This window comes from Haemorhous mexicanus, chromosome 21, assembly GCF_027477595.1.
Source record: "Haemorhous mexicanus isolate bHaeMex1 chromosome 21, bHaeMex1.pri, whole genome shotgun sequence".
NCBI lineage: Eukaryota > Metazoa > Chordata > Aves > Passeriformes > Fringillidae > Haemorhous > Haemorhous mexicanus.
In genome coordinates this window covers 3,197,949-3,215,211 of record NC_082361.1, presented here as the reverse complement: position 1 = coordinate 3,215,211, position 17,263 = coordinate 3,197,949, and positions in this window count along the sequence as shown.

Sequence of the window (17,263 nt, the reverse complement as noted above, 5' to 3'; positions counted from 1 at the left end):
TTTAGAAAAGTGGAGTTTCTGCAGAGCCAAAATCTGGGTGCTAAGGAGGTCACCAAGAGCCTGGGGACTGCTCCTGCCTGACACCAGCACAGCAAGGCCTGGCCTGGGAACAGATAAAGTCAGCTCAGAGGTCTGGGCAGGGCAGGTCTGTCCCTCTGGAGCAGTTTCCATCCCTGGGGGACCCTGGGGACAGGCAGGACACCTGAAGGTGAGGACTGGGAGGGGCTGGGACAGAGGGGCTGAGGGGGGACAGGGCAGAGAGAGGAGCTCTCCACCTCCCAGTGAGAGCAGAAAACAGCCCAAGGGCTGGAGCTGAGACCAGGGGAGAGCCCTGGGAGGTGACACAGCCATGTCCCTTGTCCCGGGCCGGAGGGAGCAAAGGCCAGCCCGGACCGGGGCTGGTGCCGGGTTTGTCGCACCCCTGAGCTGCTCCCTCCCTCCCTCCCTCCCTCCCTCCCTCGCTCCGGCTCTCTTGCTCCCCCCAGCGCGCTCACCCGGCTCCGGAGCATCCCCTGCTCCTCCAGGACCTCACCGACCCCAGGATGTTCCCTCCAGCCATGAGGAAATTCCTCTTTTCCCAGAGCCCCCCTCCTGCTCTCCAAACCCAACTCTTCAGAATCACTTTTTCTGGTCTCATTCTTTTCCCAGGTATGTAAATCCCCATTTTTCCTGCTCTGAACAATCCATGGCACAGGAGCAGCCCCCTGTTCTGTGGCTCTGTCTCTTGGCTCTATTTTAGCTGCAGCACTCAGCATATTCCACTTTATTTTACCAAAACACACAGCTCCCTGCTCTGTGTGCAGATTGGCTTCTGCTTGAGAGCTCCAAAATTTGCCATTCCTCTCCTGCTAATACACACCCAGATCTTTCCCACTGGTGACATTTTACCATTCCAGCTCTGGGGTTTTGCCCAAATTCTCTTTCCTCTGCTGAGAGATTTCATTTTGGTGCCTGGTGCTGCAGAGAGCCCCTCTCCCACACTTTTGGTTCCACTATCCTTGAAGCCAGGAGCGTGTGTAGGGGTTCTGTGCTGAATAATTTTCCTTTTTCCCATGGGAAAAACCCAACCTGAAAGGAAAATCCAGCACATCCACTTGGGAACCTCCCTGGGCCTGCTGCATTCTCGGGATTTGCATGATCTGAAAGGGATAAGTTATGGAAACCAGTGTTAGGAAGCAGGATCACAAGACAGGGGGATGGACAGGTTTCTCAGGAAGCCTCAGGAAGTTCCCAAAGACCACCAAGTGGGAAGACCCTTTCCATATTTTAGAAGAGTTATTTTTACCTTTTCAGTCTATAAAAACTACCCCTAGTCTTTTTTGATAATTGCTAAAATGATTATTATTAAAGCTCATAAATGATGTGTTCAATTGACCAGTTGAAATCCTGAAAAAATTGTTTTAGCTGTCCAAAATTAATATTTTGAGTAGCATCTTGCCAACAGTTCTCAATTACAAACTACTATAGCTGCTTTTACAAGACAAGTGTCTTATCCTTTACCAAGCCACCCTTTTTTAATGTTTTTTTCAAGAACTGCCTCAAAAAATCAAACCGGGTAATAGATCTTGTTGTGCCTCTCAAAATTCCCTTCCTGGTGCCAACAGGTCCCAGCTTGCCCCCATTCAAGCAGATTTGGGGCAGGTGGGGGAAGGCTGTGGCTCGTTAACATCAGGATCACGTGAGGAAGGAAGAACTTTAAATCTGGCTCTGCAGGTCAGGAACGGGAAAGAATTCCCTCAATTCTGCTGCTCTGCTCTTGCGCCGGGTGGGGAAGGGGCTGCCGTGAAAACCCGGCTTGCAAACGGCGGGGTTTGGGGTTTTGAGGGGTTTTTTGGGGTTCCCTCGGGCCGGGATCCCGCGGATCCGTTCCCGGGGGTTCGGGATTTTGGGGGCTGCGATGTCCCCTCGTCCCCACCGGGTGGCGCCCGAGCCCCGCGCATCCCCAGCGTCTCCATGGCAACGGCCGGCCCTGGGTACCGCCCTCGCATCCGCATCCTGCATCCCGCATCCGCATCCCCATCTCAAATCCCAGGCCCTGCATCCCCTAGCTCACATCCCGCATCCTCATCCCAGATCCCGTATCTTGCATCCTGCAATGCCCATCCTGCATCCCCACCTCCCTCATCCTTCATCCCCCTTCCCGCATCTCTTATCCCCCTTCCCACCCCCCCCCCCATCCCGCATCCCCCTTCCTGCATCCCAACTTCCCCTTCCCGCATTCCCCTTCCTCCATCCCTTATCCTGCATCCCGCCCCCCACTCCCTCATCCTCATCCCATATTCCGTATCTTGGATTCCACAGTGCCCATCCTGCATCCCAACTTCCCTATTCTGCCCCCCCACATCCCTCATGGTTCATCCCCCTTCCCGCATCCCTTATCCCCCATCCCGACCCTCACATTCCTTATCCCTCTTCCTCCACCCCCCATCCTGCATTCTGCCCCCCACATCCCCCATACCTCATCCCTCATCCTGGATCCCGCCCTCCCCCCCCCCCCCATCCCGTGGGGTTCCAAAATTCCCTCCCGGCTCTGGCACTCCCCAGATGCGGCGGCTGGCAGTGCCCAGGGCACGCACTGTGCCCAGCACACCTCGCTCAGCTCCTTCCCGGGCCATGGAGAGGCTGGGCCAGCTCCCGGCGGGTTTGGGATGGGATGGGGGGAGTGTCCCGCCGGATCTCCGCGTCCCAGCAGCCCCGGGCTGCTCCTCCCAGCGCTCCCCTCCTCTGCCTGTGGAGCTCCAGCTGCCACGTGGCCTTTTCCACTCCAGCATCCTGCTCTGGGCCTCGCTTTGCCTCTTGCTCTCCTTCTTTTTTTCCTCAGGAAACATCTGGAAGCTGAGAGAGAAACATTAAAAGGGGGGAGGGGGGAAGAAAAGAAGAGGAAAAAAGCAAAGGGGGAGGGGAACTTGGGAGCACCATATGATTTCACTTTCCTAAGACAACTGCAATTATGCCTTTGAGGCTTTACCAGTCACTGTAGATTCAAACCATGCTGGATGATGTCAGTGGGAAAATATGAAGGCCCTACTGGCTGTTCAAAAAGAGAAAAAAATAGAGAAAAAGCTCCTTTTCTGGCATTTTATTTCCCATTCTGAATCAGAAGAAGGGTGTTGTCCAGATGGATTTCTTCTTTATTGCTTCCCTGGGCTTGGTTGGGTCTTGCTGATCCCGTGGGAGAGGGGAATTGCCTCCTGGATCCCTCCAAATGATCTCTGCTGCTGCCTGGGTCTGCCACGAGTCCCAAAATCCTCCTGGGCAGCTGGGAATGGATTTCTCCCTGCCCAGACACATCCCAGGCTGGGCTCCTCTTGCTCATCCTGAGCAGGGCCCATGAAGTTTTGGAAGCTGGTGAATGGGATGAGCAGGAGATATCGATCCCAGCTTAGCAATTCCTGTGAATTCCATGAGAATTCCTGTGTTCAGACAGCTCCCAGCTCACCTGTCTGCCTGGCACTGGGCAGTCTGGGGAGTGGTGAATCCATGGGGAGCCTGGCACTGCTGTGAATCCATGGGGAAATGGGCACTGCTGGGAATCCATGGGGAAACTGGCACTGCTGGGAATCCATGGGGAAACTGGCACTGCTGGGAATCCATGGGGAACCTGGCACTGCTGTGAATCCATGGGGAGCCTGGCACTGCTGTGAATCCATGGGGAAATGGGCACTGCTGGGAATCCATGGGAAAACTGGCACTGCTGTGAATCCATGGGGAAATGGGCACTGCTGGGAATCCATGGAGAAATGGGCACTGCTGGGAATCCATGGGGAAATGGGCACTGCTGGGAATCCATGGGGAAATGGGCACTGCTGTGAATCCATGGGGAGACTGGCACTGCTGTGAATCCATGGAGAAATGGGCATTGCTGGGAATCCATGGGGAAATGGGCACTGCTGGGAATCCATGGGGAGACTGGCACTGCTGGGAATCCATGGGGAAATTTGCACTGCTGTGAATCCATGGGGAGCCTGGCACTGCTGGGAATCCATGGGGAGCCTGGCACTGCTGGGAATCCATGGGGAAATGGGCACTGCTGGGAATCCATGGGGAAATGGGCACTGCTGTGAATCCATGGGGAGCCTGGAACTGCTGTGAATCCATGGGGAAATGGCATTGCTGTGAATCCATGGATAAATTTGCACTGCTGTGAATCCATGGGGAGCCTGGCACTGCTGTGAATCCATGGGGAGCCTGGAACTGCTGTGAATCCATGGGGAGCCTGGCACTGCTGTGAATCCATGGGAAGCCTGGCATTGCAGAGCCAGAGCCAGCCCAGCTCCAGGAAGGGTTTGCCAAAAGCTGATTTCCTTACCTGCTGGAAGCCCCAAAGCCAGAAATGTTCCTGGAAAGCAAAAGCAGCAGGGCTGCAAGTGTGGGCACGGGGACAGATGTGGGTTTGAGCAAAGGCAAACCCAAAAACCTCCGGGAGGGAGGGAGGGGTGTGAGGAGCACCCGTGGGTGGGGAGCCAAGGAACAAGGGCTCCTGCAGAGGAGAAGGATGAGCCCAGCAGCTGGGTGTGCTCATGGTGGAACCTCAGACTGACCTTGCAGAGCCCTCAGAAGCAGGAGGAGAGCTCAGCTCAGCAGGTGCCAGGATGTGTCCCTGGAACATGACAGTCATAGAAACGGAGAGAAACTCTGGAAATGCATTTTGATCCTGTTTAAAGATGATCTGGGACATGAAACCATGTGCTGAGGGCTCCTCTAGGCTAAATCAGAGAGTCAGGGCATCAAGGAATATCCTGAGTTGGAAGGGACACCCAACAATCCCACCCTGTGCTCAGAGCTCCTTGAATTCTGCAATCTCTGTGCTGTGCCCATTCCCTGGGGATCCCTGGGATTCAGGGGCTGTCTCCATCCTGCAGCTGGGGTGAGGCAGGAGAGGAAAGGTTTGAATTTGTCCAATGTTTGCCAGAACAGACCTGGTTCCAGGTGTCACTGGGATCAAACTGCTCAGACCCTGTGGCTCCTGTCCCTGCAGTGTCCTGCTGAGGTGACAGTGCTCCGTCAGCTCCCCGTTTCTGCATTCCATCCACGCAGCCACTCCCAGCCCAGCTGCCCTGGCAGTGTGTGTTTTCCCTGCCCTGACCTTTCCAAGCTGTTTACACTGCTCAGGAGTGATGTCCTGAACCTGCTACAAGATTTTTCAGTGGGGACAGCAAAGAGCATCCCCTGACATGTCTGTGGAGAGGCAGGTCAGGCCTTTGGGCAGTGCACCCCAAGCACCCTGCCCAGGCTGCTCTCAGCATCCTGCAAGGCTTTGCTGGCTCTTTGCAGACCCCCAGAGAGAGGCAGGAGTGCAAATGAGAATTCAAATGTTCTCCAGCCCTTCCTTGTGAGGGATTCTCCTGTCCAAGCACCCTTTGTGTCACACAGACAGCACTGAAATTTTATTGAGGCACCTGAGTCCCAGCTGTGCTGAACAGGAGGTGCCCAACCCCTCCAACCCTCTCCAAACCCCATCTTTGCTTTCTGAATCACCACATGAAGAAGATGTTATTCCTCCAGTGCAGTTCTTGATGCAGGCTCTTGCCCTGAGCTGTTGCAGCTCGGGTTACAGCTCCAACCTCCCTGGCTGGAGCCAAAACCAATCCCAAATCCTGGATGGACACGAGGCAGGTGAGGTGGGGGTGAGGCCACTGCACCCCAGGCCTGGCTGAGCTCCCTGAGCAGCCCTGGCAGGGCTGGGAGCAGGAGGTGCCCTTCAGCCCCATCCCCAGAGCTGCTTCTGTGCCTCCTCCTCATCCTCTCCCTCCTGAATCTCCTCCCTCAGGGCTCAGCCCCAGCACAGCACCCACGGGTGCCCAGCACCTCAAGGTTTTTGGCTCCAAAAGAGCTTTAAAGCACTGAATTCCCCTTTGCAACCCCATCAAAATGTTCTCCAGGACTCGGATTACAGCAATTAACTCATTTCCATGTCCCCAGGCACATCTTGCTCACTTGCTCAGGCAAATTTAGGAGAAGCATTTGGGTTTGTGTGTAACCCCCCATCTCCAGCTCTGCCTTTGCTGGCTGGGAACTGAGCCTAGACATGAAATAATGAACTCAAACCCTTCCATGCATTGACCAAAGAAAACAAGCTGTCAACTAGAAATATTCCCCCTCTTCTTCTGCAGGCACACCAAATCTCCTTCCCATCTGTAGGTAGGGGAGCAGCAGGAGTAACTCAGCATGAAATTGTCAGCGACAGCATGTGATGCTGTTTGGAGAGCATAAATCAGTCTAGGAAATGAAAAGCATGATCTTCTCTCTCTTTCCCCAGGTTTGCTCAGCGTTTTATCCCTCTGCAGGGATGTTAGGAAGGAGATTTTTTTTGGCAGCTTAAACCCAAGTCCAACATTTGTCGTTAGGGCCTTAATTATGTTCAGTCTTCTCAGTGCTGTTTGCATTAGGCCATAATATCTCCCTCTCCTGAGCTCCAGTGACTCCACTCGAGCATGAAAATGCTGCTGGAGAGGCTGAACCTCTCCAGGTTTCTCACTCTCAGCTCCTGGCTCAGCCTGGAGCATGACAGGAGCTGGGAAATTTCACCTCCTTTCCCAGCACGGAGTCTGGGGGATAATGGCACAAACTGGGCAGAGATCTCTGGGTGTTGGGAACTGAATGAGGGCTTGGGAAGGGCAGGTTTGGGCAGAGGCTCCCTGCAGCTGCCAGGAGGTTTTTGCAGGAGGAGCAGAGCTCAGGCACGGCTCTGCTGCAGCATTCACAGCCTGATGGATTGATACTCCCTGGGAAACAGAGAGAAACCCTGGAAATGCATTTCAATCCTGTTTAAAGATGATCTGGGACATGAAACCATGTGCTGAGGGCTCCTCTAGGCTAAATCAGAGAGTCAGGGCATCAAGGAATATCCTGAGTTGGAAGGGACACCCCAACAATCCCACCCTGTGCTCAGAGCTCCTTGAATTCTGCAATCTCTGTGCTGTGCCCATTCCCTGGGGATCCCTGGGATTCAGGGGCTGTCTCCATCCTGCAGCTGGGGCGAGGTTTGAATTTGTCCAGTGTTTGCCAGAACAGACCTGGTTCCAGGTGTCACTGGGATCAAACTGCTCAAACCTTCCCACCAAGGGACAACTGGGTGGTGATGGCACCGTTGGGTCACCTCAGGCTCTTCTGCCTCCTTGTGCCTGGGCAGTGCCACTCTTAGGGTGCAAATCATTGCCACTCTTAGGGCTCAAATCATTGCCACTCTTAGGGCTCAAATCATTGCCACTTTTAGGGTATAAATCATTGCCACTTTTAGGGTTCAAATCATTGACACTTTTAGGGTTCAAATCATTGCCACTTTTAGGGTGCAAATCATTGCCACTTTTAGGGCTCAAATCATTGCCACTCTTAGGGCTCAAATCATTGCCACTTTTAGGGCTCAAATCATTGCCACTTTTAGGGTTCAAATCATTGCCACTTTTAGGGCTCAAATCATTGCCACTTTTAGGGCTCAAATCATTGCCACTTTTAGGGTGCAAATCATTGCCACTTTTAGGATACAAATCATTGCCACTCTTAGGATACAAATCATTGCCACTTTTAGGATACAAATCATTGCCACTCTTAGGGCTCAAATCATTGCCACTCTTAGGATGCAAATCATTGCCACTTTTAGGGCTCAAATCATTGCCACTTTTAGGGCTCAAATCATTGACACTCTTAGGGTTCAAATCATTGACACTCTTAGGGTTCAAATCATTGACACTCTTAGTGTGCAAATCATTGCCACTCTTAGGGTACAAATCATTGCCACTTTTAGGGTATAAATCATTGACACTTTTAGGGTTCAAATCATTGCCACTCTTAGGGCTCAAATCATTGCCACTTTTGGGGTTCAAATCATTGCCACTTTTAGGGCTCAAATCATTGCCACTCTTAGGATGCAAATCATTGCCACTTTTAGGATACAAATCATTGCCACTTTTAGGGTACAAATCATTGCCACTCTTAGGGTTCAAATCATTGCCACTCTTAGGGTTCAAATCATTGCCACTTTTAGGGTTCAAATCATTGCCACTTTTAGGGCTCAAATCATTGCCACTCTTAGGGTTCAAATCATTGCCACTCTTAGGGTTCAACTCTTCCCCTCAGCCTCCTTTCCTTCCCCAAACCCAAAGCAGAGCTGATCCCCTCGTTCCTGGGAGCTCTCCCTGCTTGGAGCTGAGGCTGTGAATTCTCCTGCAAAGCACCAATTAGTACCAATTTTCCCAGACAGCTGCTCCCATCTGCTCCGGGGGTTGTTTGTGTTTGTGTTGTGCAGGGAGCAGCTTTTTTTTTTGCTGAACTCACATGGTTCTTGCAGTTGAGTTTGTCAGAGTGAGATGAGCCATTTAATTTAAGCCAGTCCCTTCTTTATTTTTATTTTTATTTGTGCAAAGAGCCTCCCTGAGAGTCTGGGCTTGGAGGGGTGATGCTGTGCAGCCACCAGCAGTGGCTGGAAGTGTTCAAGCCCAGCTTGGATGGGGTTTGGAACAACCTGCTTTGGTGGAAGGTGGTGCTGCAACTCCCTGGGGAGCAGGATGAACCAAGAAATCAGTGGAAAGGCTTCACATGGAAATATCCCCCAAATCCCAACCTTTCTGCCCAGTGAGGGGTTATCCCTGCAAGGCTGGGCCCTGCTGGGCTCTCCCATCACCTGGGATGCATTTGGGATGATGTGGGACCAGCCCTGCACACTGAGGCCATGTCCCAGAGAGCCAGGAGGCCTGGAGGGGTTGGTGGAGGGGGTGGTGGAGGGGGTGGGGAGGGCCACAAGGAGCAGAATCCATCCAGCCTGGGGGCTCCTGCAGGGAATTCTCATGGGGACACTGGGAGGTTGAAGTGGGGACCGGAAATGATAATGACAACAAGTAAATAATCTGATTTTCACAGAACACTGATGCTCCTCAGGACCAGGTTGCTCCAAGCCCATCCATGTCCTGGGGCACGTCCATTTGGTGGCACTGAGGTGGCTGCTGTGACATTTCTGTCCCCACTGAGTGCAGGGTGTGTCACAGACATATTTTATGAAAAATCCTTTCGTTAGGATATTTTTTCCTGAGAAGCTTCAGCTTCCCCATGTTTTGCTGCTTTGGAATTGTTTACCCAGCATGTGAAATTGTTTTCACTCGATGACCAATGGCAGCCACCTGAGTTGGCTGTGAGCAGCCACAAGATTTTGTTATCATTCCTTTCTATTCCTTTCAAGCCTTCTGATGTCTCCTTTCTCCTATTCTTTTAGTGTGGTTTTAATATATCGTTTTCTTTTCATGTAATATATATCATAAAATAATAAATCAGCCTTCTGATTCTCATCAAGATTCTCATCTCTTCCCTCATCCTGGCACCTCTGCAAACACCAGAACAGAGGGTGCAGCACCTGAGCCCACAGAGGGATCCCACATCATTCCAGGCAGAGCATCCCATCCCAAAAGATCCCAGCCTGACCTGGGAGCCTCTGCCCACACCAACCCCTGAGTCTGCCTGATGAGCAGCTGCATCTCTCAAACAAAGAGCTGGGGGAAAAATCCTAAACCCCAAAAAGACACCAGTATTACAGACAAATCAGCTCCCTCTTCTTGATCCTAATGAGGAAGTCTCAAAATTCTGGATTGCGGAAGGGGTTGAGCTGACAGGGAACGAACAGGGAATGAATGGAGCTTCTGTTCGGTGGGAAGGGCTTGGATTTCAGCGCCGGGAGGGAGGGAGGGAGGGGCCCTGATGTGCAAAACAAACAAACCACTGTGGCTTCTGAGCACCAGCACTCTGCTGCTCCAAAGGGGCCCGGGGAATTCAGCACCTGATGTCAAACTCCTCTCGGTTGGCAGAGGGAATTTAATTGAACAAAAGGAAGCTCAGAGATGGGCAAGGCTGCTTGCCCAAAGCTGCTGTGATTTGGAGCTCCTTAGGCTGGGGAAGGCCAGATGGGGCTGACGGTGGCCACAGCTTGTCCCTGACACAAGGCAGAACGTTTGGTGCCACCCCTGTGCTGGGGGTGACCCCTCCAGTCCCCTTCTCCCGGCCCAGGGGCAGCTCCAGCAGGACATGGGGGGTGCATCCCAAGATGTCACCTGCATCTGCTCTGGGGCAAAACTCTGGGATTCCCAAAGGAATTCAAAAATTTGAAGCTTCAAATTCCTATTGAATTGAATTTCAATTCCAATTCCGTTTTTGAATTTGAATTTTCAAGTTCTCAAAGTTTTCAAACTCGAGAATTTGAAAATTCTCAGATTCAAAAAGGAATTCTCCAATTTGGAATTCTCAAATTTCTTCCTCAAAGAAAGTTATTTTCTTTTCTAAACAAAAGAAATAACCTTATTGTTGTCTTAGGCAGCTCCATCTGACTCCCAACAAGCCCTGTGGCCACCCCTTCCCTGTTTATGTGACACCATCCTGCTGTGATTAGAGCTGGCCTTTTTTGTTTGCACTGACTTCATCTTGCCAGTTTTTAAATTGCTGATTTTTATAAACACTTTAAAGCTCTGAATACTCTGTTTCCTCAGAATATGGCACCAACCCAGCAGAGCTAAAATCCAATCTGGACAATCCCATCACCTTGATGGCTGAAATTCCTGGTGCTGGGAGCCAGCACTGCCCTCCTGGCCTGCTGCTCTCAGGGTCCTGCTGGAGCTGCAGCCAAACCAGGGCTGCTTTTCCCTGGCTCTGGCAGCAGGATCCATGTGGGAAACACTAGATGGCAGCTTGAGGCCACGTGTGAGCATCCCCGTGCCCAGCCCCAGAGCAGGGCCGTGTGTGTGGCATCGCTGGTGGCTCTCCTGGCACTGCCAGGGTGCTCTCGGGATGCTCCCGCCTTCCTCCAGCTGCACTTCTGCCTGGAACTTCTTCCAAACTCTTCCCCTGGGGCCTCTGGGCCTCAGCCAGCTTTGGCAGAGAGGTTTGGGAGGAGGTTTGGCAGCTCTGCAGGCGAGGGGCAGCCTCGACACTGGGTTTGAAGGAATTCAGGGATGGCCTGAACGGGGCAGGTTGAGGGAATCAGGGAGAGGGTGGTTGTAACCCTTGTGCTCTTTGTCACTTCTGAGCTGCTCAACACCACCTGGAGAGAACCCCAGCGACCAAAACAGGTCCCACAGCCCAGAGCAGAGGGAAATACATCCGAAAATGCAGCCAGGCATCATCCAGCACCCCCAGGAGCCGTGTCAGAGCAGCCCCAGCGAGGCGCCCCACAAACCAGGGCAGACTGGGATTTCTGTCCCACCAAGGGCCACTTTTGAGGAACAGTTTTTCCTTCCTCCTTTTAGGACATCTGTGCAAGCTGGAATGCCAGATTTCTTACTCTCCAGGGATCCAGCTGGCACATGAGGGGCTGAGTGGAGACATTCCAGGGCTTTTTAAGGACAGGGACAAGAGGCAAGGCACAACACAGGGTGCACCCACAGTGACTCTGTGTCTCCAAAGGCTGCCAGGAGATGTGGAAAACTGGGGAGCAAAGCAGGAGAGTGGGATACAAAGTCTTGGGCTTCATGTCAGTGTGTGATAGTAAATATCCCTGCAGCTCTTTGATTTTTGGAGTAAAACATCACTAAAAGAGAGGAGGTGGGAGCTGCGTGGTGCTGGGTGTCAGCTCGGAGCTGAATTCAGTGCAAACCCTCCTGGAGGGGGGTTGGATCTGAGGTTTTTATCTGCTCTTGGGATTTTGACTTTCAAGAGCAGCCAGGGGTTGGGACGTGGCTTTTCCAGGCTGATTTTGCAGCTTGGAGACGTTTCACAGCCAGGGCTGAACTCCTGAACTCCTCCACACTTCCAGAGCTGCAGCCCAGCCCTGGGCTGGCCCTGGCCCCTGTCCTTGGGGACAGTGGGGACGTGGCTCCTCAGGGGTGGCTTTTTCCACCCGTGCAAGGGCTTGGACCTCACAACTTTGGGTGCCAAGAGCTGGGGGAGGTGACCAACAGTGGGACATTATCCAAATAACCAACAATGATGGCAAAACCTGTGTTCAGCCTGGGCACCCAGAGCAGCTGATCCAGGGGTGTTCAGGCAATATTTAGTGCAAGATCCCCAGGGAAAAGGGAAATCCCCTGGTTTTTTTGAGCACTGGTAAGGGGCTCTGAGGAGATCTGGTAACTGTGGGAGATTTAGGTTGGAAGGGACCTTAAAGATCTTGTTCTAGTGGGCAGGGACAGCCTCCACTAGACCAGGTTGTTCAAAATCCCATCCAAGGTGGCTTTGAGCACTTCCAGGGATGGGACAGTCCCTCCAGGGCTCTTCCCCACGGATCTGGGAGCCCTGCAGGTGCTCAGGTCCCCGTGGGGCTCCGGGCTGTCTGTCAGGAGCTGCATGGCTGTGTGTCAGCAGAAGGGAATGTTCTTCTCCAGCATTTTCGAGGCAGCCTGACAGTCAGGATCCAGATCTCATGAGTCACCTCCCCTGCACATGTGGGCTCCAGCAGAGCCAGCATCCATCCCCCGGTGCCAACAGCAACACGGCGTCTCCTAGCACCGGGAGCAAGCCCACCACAATAAACCAGTGGGACCAGTGCCCCGACAGCACACTGCATCCTCTCAGCTGCCTGAGGAGGATTTTCCAGCTCGGTCCTGCAGGGAAAGCAGAGGGAAATCGTTTGTCTGAGGCAGCCTCGAGGTCAGGGCTGTGTCTGCCTGCAGCTCTCACACCTCTATGGTGGTGTTCACAGGCGTCCCAGGATGAGGGAAGAGATGAGAATCTTGACTCTATGTTTCAGAAGGCTGACTTATTACTTTATGATATATAATTTATTAAAAGAAAATGATATATTATAACTATACTAAAAGAATAGAAGAAAAGATTTCATCAGAAAGCCAGCAAAGAATAGAATGATAACAAAAGCTCGTGACTCTCAGAGAGTCCGAGCCAGCTGAGTGTGATTGGCCATTAATTAGAAACTACCAACATGGACCAGTCAAAGATGCACCTGTTGCATTCCACAGCAGCAGATTATTGTTTTTCTTTTCCTCTGAGGCTTCTCAGCTTCTCAGGAGAAAAATCCTGGCAAAGGCATTTCTGATATTTTTCAGAAAATACCATGGTGACACACCTCCTCCATCCTATTTGTTCTCCCCCTGTTTATTTTTCCATTAAAGATTTTTTTTTTCCTAATGGTCAGGGGGGGTGCATCCCACAAGCAAGCTCCTCCTTGAAAAATTGGAATAAATGGATATCTTTGATGCCCTCCTTCAGCACAGGATGGATCCTCTGCCACAGCCAGGGCAGCTGCTCTGCCCTCAGGAAAATATTTCCTCTGCACTAAGGTGACTGTCCCAGCTCTGGTCATTTCTGCTGTCTTTCAGCTTAAAAAACACTTCCAATTTCCAAGGATTTAATGTCCCCACCTGCCTTTAATGGGGCTATTCTCACAGCAATTGCTGTAGGTAAAGACTTAAAGTCAGCCAATAATTACTCCCACGAAAGAAACGCTGTTTTCTTGTCATGTTCCATTAAACTGGGCACAGCAGGAGCCAAAGAATGAACAGCCTTATTATCTGGCCTGCAGAATAAATCATATTAGTGAGGAGAGGAACACAGAAAACACCAGGGGTGCAGTGCTTAACATGTTTTAAGGGCTGAGGGTGGCTTTGGGAAAGGAAAGGATTGGGGGAAGAGGCTGGACAGGGATGTCCCCTCCCCGCTGGGGTGTCTGGGGTTTATTTTCCATGCTGGGTGAGTTCCCTCAGCTCCGTGCAGGCCTGGCTGGGCTGGGTGTGTTGTGGGAGGTATTTTTGCTGTGGGAGGTATTGCTGGGCTGGAATGCACTGGTTTCTCCCCGGGATGGCAGCTGTCAGCTGGGGAAGTGGATGTGTGGCAGCCACGTGCTGGCAGCAGGAACCCGAGGCTCCTGTGATTAACGAGCGTTGTTGTTGTTGCTTCCCCTGGAGCTGCAGAACCTGGCAGCCTCAGCAGGGCTTGGAAGAACATCAAATCCCCCAAAGAGGAGAGACAGAGCTCCAGCCCTTCTCCAGCGCTTCAGGGCTGGTGCTGGAGAGGGTTTGGAGCAGTTCCTGTCCCAGACACCTGCAGACACTCAGGCTTGAGCACATGGCTGGGGCTGAGCTCCTCCTGCACACGGGGCTGATGTTCCTCCTTCCTGGGGTTGATGTTCCTCCTTCCTGGGGGGATGTTCCTCCTTCTTAGGGGGATGTTCCTCCTTCCTGGGGCTGATATTCCATGTTCCTGGGGCTCATGTTTCACCTTCCTAGGGCTGAGCTCCTCCTGCCCTCAAGGCTGATGTTCCTCCTTCCTGGGGTTGATGTTCCACCTTCCAGGAGCTGATGTTCCTCCTTCCTGGGGTTGATGTTCCACCTTCCAGGAGCTGATGTTCCTCCTGCCGTCAGGGCTGATGTTACACCTTCCAGGGGTAATGTTCCACCTTCCTGGGGCTGAGCTCCTCCTGCACACGGGGCTGATGTTCCTCCTTCCTGGGGTGATGTTCCTCCTTCCTGCGGTTGATGTTCCCCTTCCAGGGGCTGATGTTCCTCCTTTCTGGGGTTGGTGTTCCACCTTCCTGGAGCTGATGTTCCTCCTGCCCACAGGGCTGATGTTCCTCCTTCCAGGGGCTGAGGATGAAGAGATTTGCTCAGTGGAACAATGCTCAGCTCCTGAGGGGTTTGGCTGACATGGGGACACCAGGTCAGGGCTGTGTGTGCCACCAGGCACTGGGAGGCCACCACAAGTCAAATCCAGGCCAGCTCTGCCTTGGATTTGGTGCCACACTTCCCTGGGACACAGTTTAGCTGGGAAAGCAAAGTCAGGGCTGGCTCCATCTGCATTTCCCTCCTGGCCTGGGAAGTTTCTCTCTGGCTCACACATCTCCCTGAATCCCAAATGTGTCAGGCAGCCCAGGAGAGCACAGAACAAAAAGAGAATAAATCTTCCTTAAATTGCTTCAAGTTTTGAATTTTTTTTAATTTATTTTATTGTTTTAGGTCCTTGCAGACCTCATGTTCTCCCTCCTTTGTGGATGCACAGAGCAGCTGGGACATTTGGAACAGCACCTTCCTCTTCTGACCAGCATTCTGGCAGGTTCATGTTTGCACACCTGGCTCTGCATTCATTTCTTTACCTGTTTCAGGGCTGATATGGCTGAAAAACTTCAACTTTGAAGACACGGGGCCTCTGCTGATTCTTTTGCAGCTGCAGCCTGATGATTTCAGCTGCTTTGAATGATCTCTTAATTAAGGGGTCGAGGTCTAGGGTTGAAAAATGTCCCTTGACACTCTCAGGGTACTGCCAGGATGTGGTCCTGGTCCTATAAATGTTATTTCACTGGAGGAATGACCTCAGGTAAGGACAGGGAGACACTTATGAGTGACACCAGACAGGCCTGAGCACGGCTGCTGTCAGAGTTGGAAATCTCTCCATGAAATCCAGGCTCAGGAGGAATCCCTGCAAGCCCCCTAAACCTGCTTCCTTTACCATTTCCAAAAGTTTATTTAATATTTATTTAATTTCTTTCATGCCCATTCAATTCCTGCAGGCACTGGAAATGTTGTGGCTTGGGTTTGTTTGTGGGGTTTTTTTCATTATTTTCAAAATGTTCTGCTTTTCCCACTCCCTGCCTTTCCTCTTATTCCACAGAGGCAACAAAAAGCCAAATTGCAGGAATGAAAAGGAAGCCAAGCTGCCTTATTAAGGCTTTAGGATTCACTAAATATTCCTACAGTCCTACCTGGGCACTGGGAAATGGAGTAGGATCGAGGAAATATCTTGGATTTCTTTGGATGGGGAAAAACCACAAATCCAATGCCCTCTTGTGGCTCCTGACAGAGCGTGGTGCTGAGTGGTGGCAGGGCTGGCTCATCTTTGGGTTGTTTTGGGGTAGGAAAGGTAATTTAAGGAATTTTGGGCTTGTAAAATTGCTGAGAAAATCTGAAATCAACCCAGTGGTCCCCATTACTCAACATCCCACCCCAGCAGGGACTTCCCACTGCCTGGGGGAAATTCTCATCTCTTAGAGAAAGTGTCCTAAAATTAGGGAACCACAGCTCCTCCCTGCTTTTGTTTCAGTCCTTCTTCTTGGAAGGGGAAAATCTCTCATTCCAAAGAAATCCTGAACTGATCCAGCCCTGGGAGCCTCTTGTGGTGCTGCAGGATCTGCATCCCTGCTGGGATGGCTCTTCAATATTTTTTTTTTTTTCCGCGTGAAATTTTAGCAGCGCCAACTTTTCTGTCAAAATAACCACTTCAGGATTTCTGGAGAGATATTTTTGATTTGAAGTTTTCATCTGAATGCCAAAAATCAGTGAAAAATTTAACTTTAAAGGATGAGGTTTGGTTTTTTTTTTTTTAATTTACAGCTTTTTGGTGGGGAGCCAAACTTATTTTCTTTGGGAAAAGTGTGAGCTGAGAGAGGGCAGAGTTCCTTTGGTGATCTCTTCACACCCCAGGAGGAGAATGCTTAAAAATAACACTCAAGAGTTGAGACTGCAGACGTGGGATCAGCTCTGCAAACATCCCCCAGAGGGAGCATCCACAGGGACCCTCCCTGCTGGGATCAGCCTTTCCTGCTCCTTTCCTGCTCCTTCTGTGGTCATGGCCACAAGAAATGGGATTTATGTGGACACAGCACAGAATCCCAGACTGGTTTGGACTGGGAGGGATTTTAAAGCTCATCCCATTCCACGGGCAAGGTGATCTTCCATCATCCCAGCTTGCTGCAAGCCCTGTCCAGCCTGGCCTTGGCCACTTCCCCGTTTGCAGCAGAAAAAGCAGAAATGTGACCTCACACCCCGAGGAGCCCCTGGAAGATTTCCTCAAGCTGGAACGCAGGGCAAGGAGCGAGCAGGGATTTTGGCAGGAAGGCCCCACACATCTGCAGGCCCAGCACTCTCTGCTCATGTCTCACTTTTTCCTCTCTCAGTGTCCACTTCAGGCAGAGAGATGGCTGAGAACAGAGGAACCAGCAGCTCTGTTGGCTGCAGGCCTGGAGAGGATCTGCCTGGAGCCTCTGGGTGCTCCGGGGGGGCTTCCCAAGTTGCTTTTGTCATGTTTGGGAGTGGGATGGGAGGCAAGCATGGACAGCAGTGCCTGGCAGCTGCTGCTGGGGCTGAGGGCTCCCATGCTGTGACAAGGGAAGGGCTGCAGAGGGGATCTGGCACCTTCTCCTCGTGGTTTTGGGAGATTTTCCCTCCTTATTCCAGGCTCTGCTCAAAGCAGGGTGCTGATTTCTGCCTCGAGAGCAGAGGCTCCTTAGGGGGGCTTTTCTTCCTCCCACCCAAGCACAGATCTATGCAAAGCACAGCTCTGCTCCATGCCAAGAGCTCCATTTCCTCCAGGATTTCAGGAACTCCATTTCCTGGGAATCTCTTTC